At 47.2% G+C, this 6,555-nt stretch overlaps 1 non-coding gene across 1 annotated transcript; it reads left to right on the plus strand.

The window, feature by feature from the left end:
* Nucleotides 1-6,071: 6,071 nt before the first annotated feature.
* Nucleotides 6,072-6,144, plus strand: TRNAT-CGU (transfer RNA threonine (anticodon CGU)). The gene has a single exon. It is a non-coding gene; the product is annotated as a tRNA-Thr (tRNA).
* The last annotated feature ends 411 nt before the right edge of the window (nucleotides 6,145-6,555 follow it).

Here is a 6,555-nt window from a genome sequence, read left to right on the forward strand (position 1 = left end):
CAAACGTTAAGACGAAACAACTAAACGAGGTCGACGTGTCCACGGAACACCTACCACGACGGAGACAAAGTTTGGTCTGCATGCTGCGCCCTCTCCAAGTAAGAAGAAGAAAAAAAAACGTGACCTCCGAAATGCCTAACGCGCGGCGAGTGTTTGCACTCTCAGAGGCTTCAAGAAAAAAAAAGTAACTGTGGCAGTGGTCGACAGATAGCGCAGCGTTCGAATTGCCGTGGGCATTCTAAGCACGGCTTGGGGCATCCGCCTTCGTGAAAACCTGATAAGCTCTAGTAATTATTCCGTTCATTATTGTGCAACAATTTATTAACTAAGCTTTACCTAAGCATCAGATACAATATATTTACGTGTGCGCATGTTGTGGTATTGATAAAAAACGTAAAAAAACGTGTAAGGAAACCTACTTGTAACCTGTGCCGCTCATGTCAGTCTAAATTCATCGCTATATAAGCTGGCGCGCTTTCTTAGTAGAGTGTGAGTAAACACGTCGAGGTGTGAGCCGCTGGTTTTGAATGGTTGATTGTGCTCTTGTTGCGTACTTGTTAGCGTATACGCTAGTGTACTTGTTGCGTACTATTTGTGTTACTATGTGACCATGTGTGCATGTGTAGCTATACGGATTGCATCAGCACATAATAGGCAGGCCTTCGGTGCCCATAAGTGGTCTTGAATGGGTTGATGCGTAAACAATCCTCAAGAGAGCCGTGATAGTGGGTAATAACATCAAAAAGTTGACTGCCGCGACGTTTTTTTTTAACTTTGTCCAATCCCTCCAGATGGCGCCACCTACCACCACCTACTTCATTGCTATGACGCTCTCACACCTCCAGCCATTTATATATCGTTGAACATCTATCTATCAAAGCTGCACTACGGATTCGGAATGGTTTCGCTGCGAACGAGTGTACGGTTCGGAGGCACATCCGGTGACCTGCGGACCCGTAAGCGCATGGATAACGTCGCTACACTATGTGAATCTGCGAGAAATAAATACAGCAAGCCTAGCATGCACTCTTCAGGTGAGGGCTCTGCAGAAACCGTGTCTTTCGGAGTGAACGTGGCTTCGCTGACCGAACGAAACGTACTTGCTCCGTCGTTCTCTTTCGCGATGTGTTCACCGCCACAGGTTCGTCTGCTTGTTTTTATAATAATTTCGTTCAATATCAAGCTCAGCGGGACCGTTTTTTGTAACTTTCAGTGCCGTCTACTCCTTACCAGTCGAGAATCGTTGCATTTGCTAAGCCTACTCGCTTCGCCGGGGGGCAGCCATGTTGATTTTCATAAGGAGGAACGTGTTTCTCCGTGGATGAGGGAGCAACGTTTCTCTATTTGAAGACGAACATTGGGGACATCGCCGTTCCTCCCTAAATGGAGAGTACGTCACTCCATTTTTTTTAAGAGTGCAGCCGTTATGAGAGAACAGTAATGAAGGGCGGTCTTCGACCGAGGCGACAACAGAAATGTCATGTTTTTCACTATACGAGTTTTTGTTCATATCTTGAATAGAATAGCTAGGAACCTCTTTCTGAAGATAGGTACATACACAATATCCAACGATTACCTGTGGCGCTCATATAGAAAGTTTCACAGGCCGCTTCGAAAGCGATGCAGGCATGTCCTTCGAATACCTACTATCACCTGGATGTTCAACAGTGCAGTCGAAGGCACAATCTCAACAGCGAAGTACCTGCGGTTTATTCATACAGTAATGAAAACATCTGAAGTGCAAGTAAAATGACATAAGAAAGAAGAGTAATCTGGTATAACATAAGTGACTGGATATGCTTAATTAAAAAGACTACGGTCTATAGGAGACCCATGTGGCACTCACAATAGGAGTACGAAGAAAGCTACGAACGCGTTTAAACAGCAAACGATGCGTAAAACAATATAAAACAAGTGCGACCAAAAAAATAACTTCCCCTCCCCTTTTCCCCGATGAGGCGCAGAAGAAGTGGGCTAGCGCTTTATCCGAAACGAGGAGGCAGTTTTGTATTAGCGCGCAAGAGAGTTGCCAGCTGCCGAGCACGATAAAGTTCATTGATTGATTGAATGATTGATTGATATGTGGTGTTTAACGTCCGAAAACCAGCATATGATTATGAGAGACGCCGTAGTGGAGGTCTCCGGAAATTTCGACCACCTGGGGTTCTTTAACGTGCACCCAAATCTGAGCACATGGGCCTACAACGTTTCCGCCTCCATCGGAAATGCAGCCGCCGCAGCCGGGATTCGATCCCGCGACCTGCGGGTCAGCAGCCGAGTACCTTAACCACCAGACCACCGCGGCGGGGCAAGATCACGATAAAGTGACAAAATGAATAGCCAACTACGGTGCCATTACTGCGGGAAGTGACCTACATACGACATAACCACCTATATATATATATCGAATACGGTTAAGATCACAATGAAGCACACGGACACGCACGCGTGCGAGGTACTCACCCCTCCCAGGCAAGCGTCGCTGCGCGGGCGTTCTCTGCAGGTCCTTCCTTTCTGCAACAGTAGAGAAACGAGGAGAGAATGACAGCTCGATTAGAGATACAGCCCGTGATCACGCAAAGCAGAAACATGCAACAACGTCGTGGCTTTGCAAACGCGCCGCAAGAGACCGGACGCAGCACTATAACGTGCTCGAAGGAACTGCAAAAGCTCGCCCAGTCGGCAACGTGCGGAAAGCTGTCTTATCAAAATGGCGCTTTATAAGTTTTACTTTTTTATAAACTCTTCATAAGATTCTCGGAACGCCACGTAATGCCGAGAATGGCATATCCCAGTAACCACTGCGACGACTTCGAATACATAGCGAGGTCTAAAGAGCTGACCGCAGATTTATCGGCGGAATCATTCCGAAACTACGCAGTACTCACCTTCATTTTAGCCTTACCAATGCAACATTGACCAAGGGAATGCTATTACCAAATGCGATTGTATACGAACAAAGCCAGAAGGCGCACCTTACTGCAGCAACCGCAGAATGCTGTTTCAGTTATTTTTTTTCCTATTTATTACATTGTATCACAATAAAAACCGATACTACAGACACGGGTACAAAAGGGCGGCTCTCGTGCACTCTTGTCCTTTCAATATTAACAAATTTAATCGCACCGTCAATCGAATCTCTTCGAGCATTCCTCTTCAGCGCAAGCTGGTCCATCCCCAGTAATGGTGCGGGCCGCTCTCCCGGCTCATGAATAGCAAAATTCGGCGTCCTGCTGCCCTCGCTTCCTCCTCACAAGACGCCGACCACAGCTCACGATAGAACGATTGCCGGGGTCGTCAGCGAAGAAAAAAAAAGACGGACCTGGCGTCGGGTTATCGCCGAGGTTATCCGTCATCTGGCCCGCCGCATGCACACGCTTCTTCCACAAGCGGCGCTCACAACAGAATCAGCCGAGGTGACCCAATGACTGGGCAGGGCGCGTTCATCATCACCGCCGGCGAGCACAAGTCGACGGAGGCCACGAACTCGCTCCAATAGACACCCATTGTCGTCGACGGAGCGGCAACGAAAGACAAGAGCGGAAGCCCTTCTTCGCCGATGGAGGCCAGTGAGGTTTATGCGAGAGAAAAAAAATCACAAGTCGTTACGACACGACGCGGAAGGCGGCTATAAAAGGCAACAGCGCGCGTTTATATCGTATCGCACGTCGCTCGCAAGCTCAACGCGCGACCACAAATCGCAAAGCGCGCAACAAAGGCGCGCTTATACAGCGCGCTAAGCGAACTGAAGTCCCGTCTACACGTAAAAAAGAAAAGGCGGTATACACATCCAGCAGTTCTGGGAATCGACGCGGAAGCGCCGCGATTTGCACGGTGACGTGAGCTGTGTACGTGTCAGCAGGTGTGCAGCGGTGCTGTTTGTACTACAAAATACAGAAAAGTGCATGTATAGTATAGAGGTATACCACGGGCTGCGATGGCTGAGAACGATTTCCGCTTCGCGGAAGATGACTCACTCGAATACAGCTGTCAGCCTGAGCTTCTCGTATAAGGTGTGAGGTGAAGGGCTACTTCAGAATTACGATATCGAGATTAAGGGGAGGGGGTCAGTTATTAATGGGATGGTCAGGGGAGATTCAATAATGTTACACAACTGATGGAGGTATTAGTGGAAGTGTTGGGGTATGGGAGTGGTGGGGGCGTACGAATCCCTGCATGCGGTAATATGCTACAACATACGAAGCGCGAGGAAAAGTTAAAGATCACCCCATTATGCAAGCAGTCAGCTACCTGCAGAGGTGGATCTATTAGTTGACCGATGAAAACGCTACAAAAAAAACTTTTCTTTGTCTCAAAAATTACAAGAACAAGCGTCGCGGGGAAGAAAAAAAAACAACAAGAAAATACATGAGTGTTTTCAAGCACGAGAACGCACTCACGGACTGTAGTGGCGATCATTGATTCATACATACATACATACATACATACATACATATATACATACATACATACATACATACATACATACATACATACATACATACACAACCAAATATTAGCGATTAAGTGTTTTTCTTTTTTTTTCAACCGCGACAGGATTCACACACATAACCGGAGACTGATTTTAACTTCACAGCGGTTTGTTTTAGGTAGTCTTGCATGAAGATTAAACTATACGGCCGTACAACTATATGAGAGGAGGCACGGTTTGTCATACACGCACGCATGCTGCGGCGCATATGGAGAAACAAAAGTCCAATCGCACTCACAGGTCGACGGCACACGCCAGTAGGAGAACATTAGCAATGCGGCCAGTGGCCAAAGTATGTTTACAGAAGCGGACGTGAGTGAGACATTGACTACAATAACTCGCACGTGTTTCGAATAGCCGAACGCTCCGTTGTTTCCTCTCACTCCCACGTGCGCATAAAGGATGCACGAACGCGGTTTGAAAGCAAAGCCGTACGCTATGGGCTGCACAGAAAAAAAAACGAAAACAAATGCAGTGGCCCTCAGCAAACTCAGGACACGAAGATAAACGAGCCGGCCGGCCGTTCCTTATTTGCGAAAGCATCCCAACAACAAGCGCGCATGGTATAGGCTGCGGGCACACGCGGGCAATCATATATACGTACCGGCCGAAACAAAAGCACGCGAACAGGCGTTTACATACAAACGCGTACAGCAGACTCGCGTAGCGAGAAAATCAGTAGAGGAAACGAGGAAGCGCCGACGAGTAAGACGAAAGACGAACAGGCATGGTACACATATAAGTGGCCCTTCGGAACATGTCCGCGCACGATCCATCGCAAGGGGCCAGACGCCAGGTGTGCGCGAGCAAAGAAGGGTGCATCGACGGCGAAAGTAGGCCAGTGCGGCTCGGCCAGGTGGGAGACCTTGCCTCCCACACCCGTCATCGTCACCGGCAGCCGAAACAGCGATTCGATGCGCCCAACGCAGCGGTGCTCGAGGAAGAAAGAGAATATGAAAAAAAGAGCGACGCATACAAGGAGCGAGGGCGCTATATCCGCGTTTAATGGCGGGTTTCACAACTGGCGGTGGCAGGAATCTTCGAGAATCGTCCGTAAGCCCCCTCCCCTTCAGAGCCGCCGCGGCTCCGCTGACGACGTTGATGACGAGGGCGAGCGCCGCTTACTTGCTCGGCGATTTACGGGACTCACGCGCTGGTCCGTGAAATCGCGCGCGCCAATAGCAATATAAGGAAGCGGGCGCGCTATGCGCCCAGGAATATTCCGATATAAATGCCTCGCCGTTACGGGGCATACGCTCGTCACGGGAGCGCGAACCTGTTCTTGAGAGGGAACCGCGGAGCGTGGAAATCTCCTCGAAGGACGTGTAAGCCATAGGCCTGCATACGCTGTTCGAAGAACGGACACAGGTTACATTTATAGTATCTGAGAAGCCGTAGAAGCTGTGATATATATATATATATATATATATATATATATATATATATATATATATATATATATATATATATATATATATATATATATATATATATATATATATATATATAGATGACGCTGACTGTCACTCCTACTTCTAAGTTCACAGATAAACCCAAAAAAGTGGATGGAGGGAAGGCCGCTGTGATAGCTCAGTGGTTAGAGCATCGAACGCGTAATTCGAAGGGCGTAGGTTCGATTCCTGCTCACAGTTGGTAATTTTTTCATGCACTTTTCTTTCTTCTTATTTACATTCTATTGGTTTTAATAACCTCCCCTGTACATTCCTTGGCAATACTGTCTGTTAGATCTCATTAATATTGTGTTAAAGCACGAAAAAACGAGCCCTTAGGTATAAACTTCTTTCCCTTATTTTATATATATATATATATATATATATATATATATATATATATATATATATATATATATATATATATATATATATGTGTGTGTGTGTGTGTGTGTGTGTGTGTGTGCGTGACGGCGTGAGTTGTTCTGAGCGTCACTGCAAAAGAGAGCGAGCGAGAGAGAGGCCGAGAACATGGTGTTATGTTTTACTGTTTCAGGAATGTGTGGCATCAAGGCGTAGTAGTAACCCCAAGGGAAGATCGAAGCGTGAAGG

Source organism: Rhipicephalus microplus, chromosome 5 (assembly GCF_043290135.1).
Source record: "Rhipicephalus microplus isolate Deutch F79 chromosome 5, USDA_Rmic, whole genome shotgun sequence".
Lineage (NCBI taxonomy): Eukaryota > Metazoa > Arthropoda > Arachnida > Ixodida > Ixodidae > Rhipicephalus > Rhipicephalus microplus.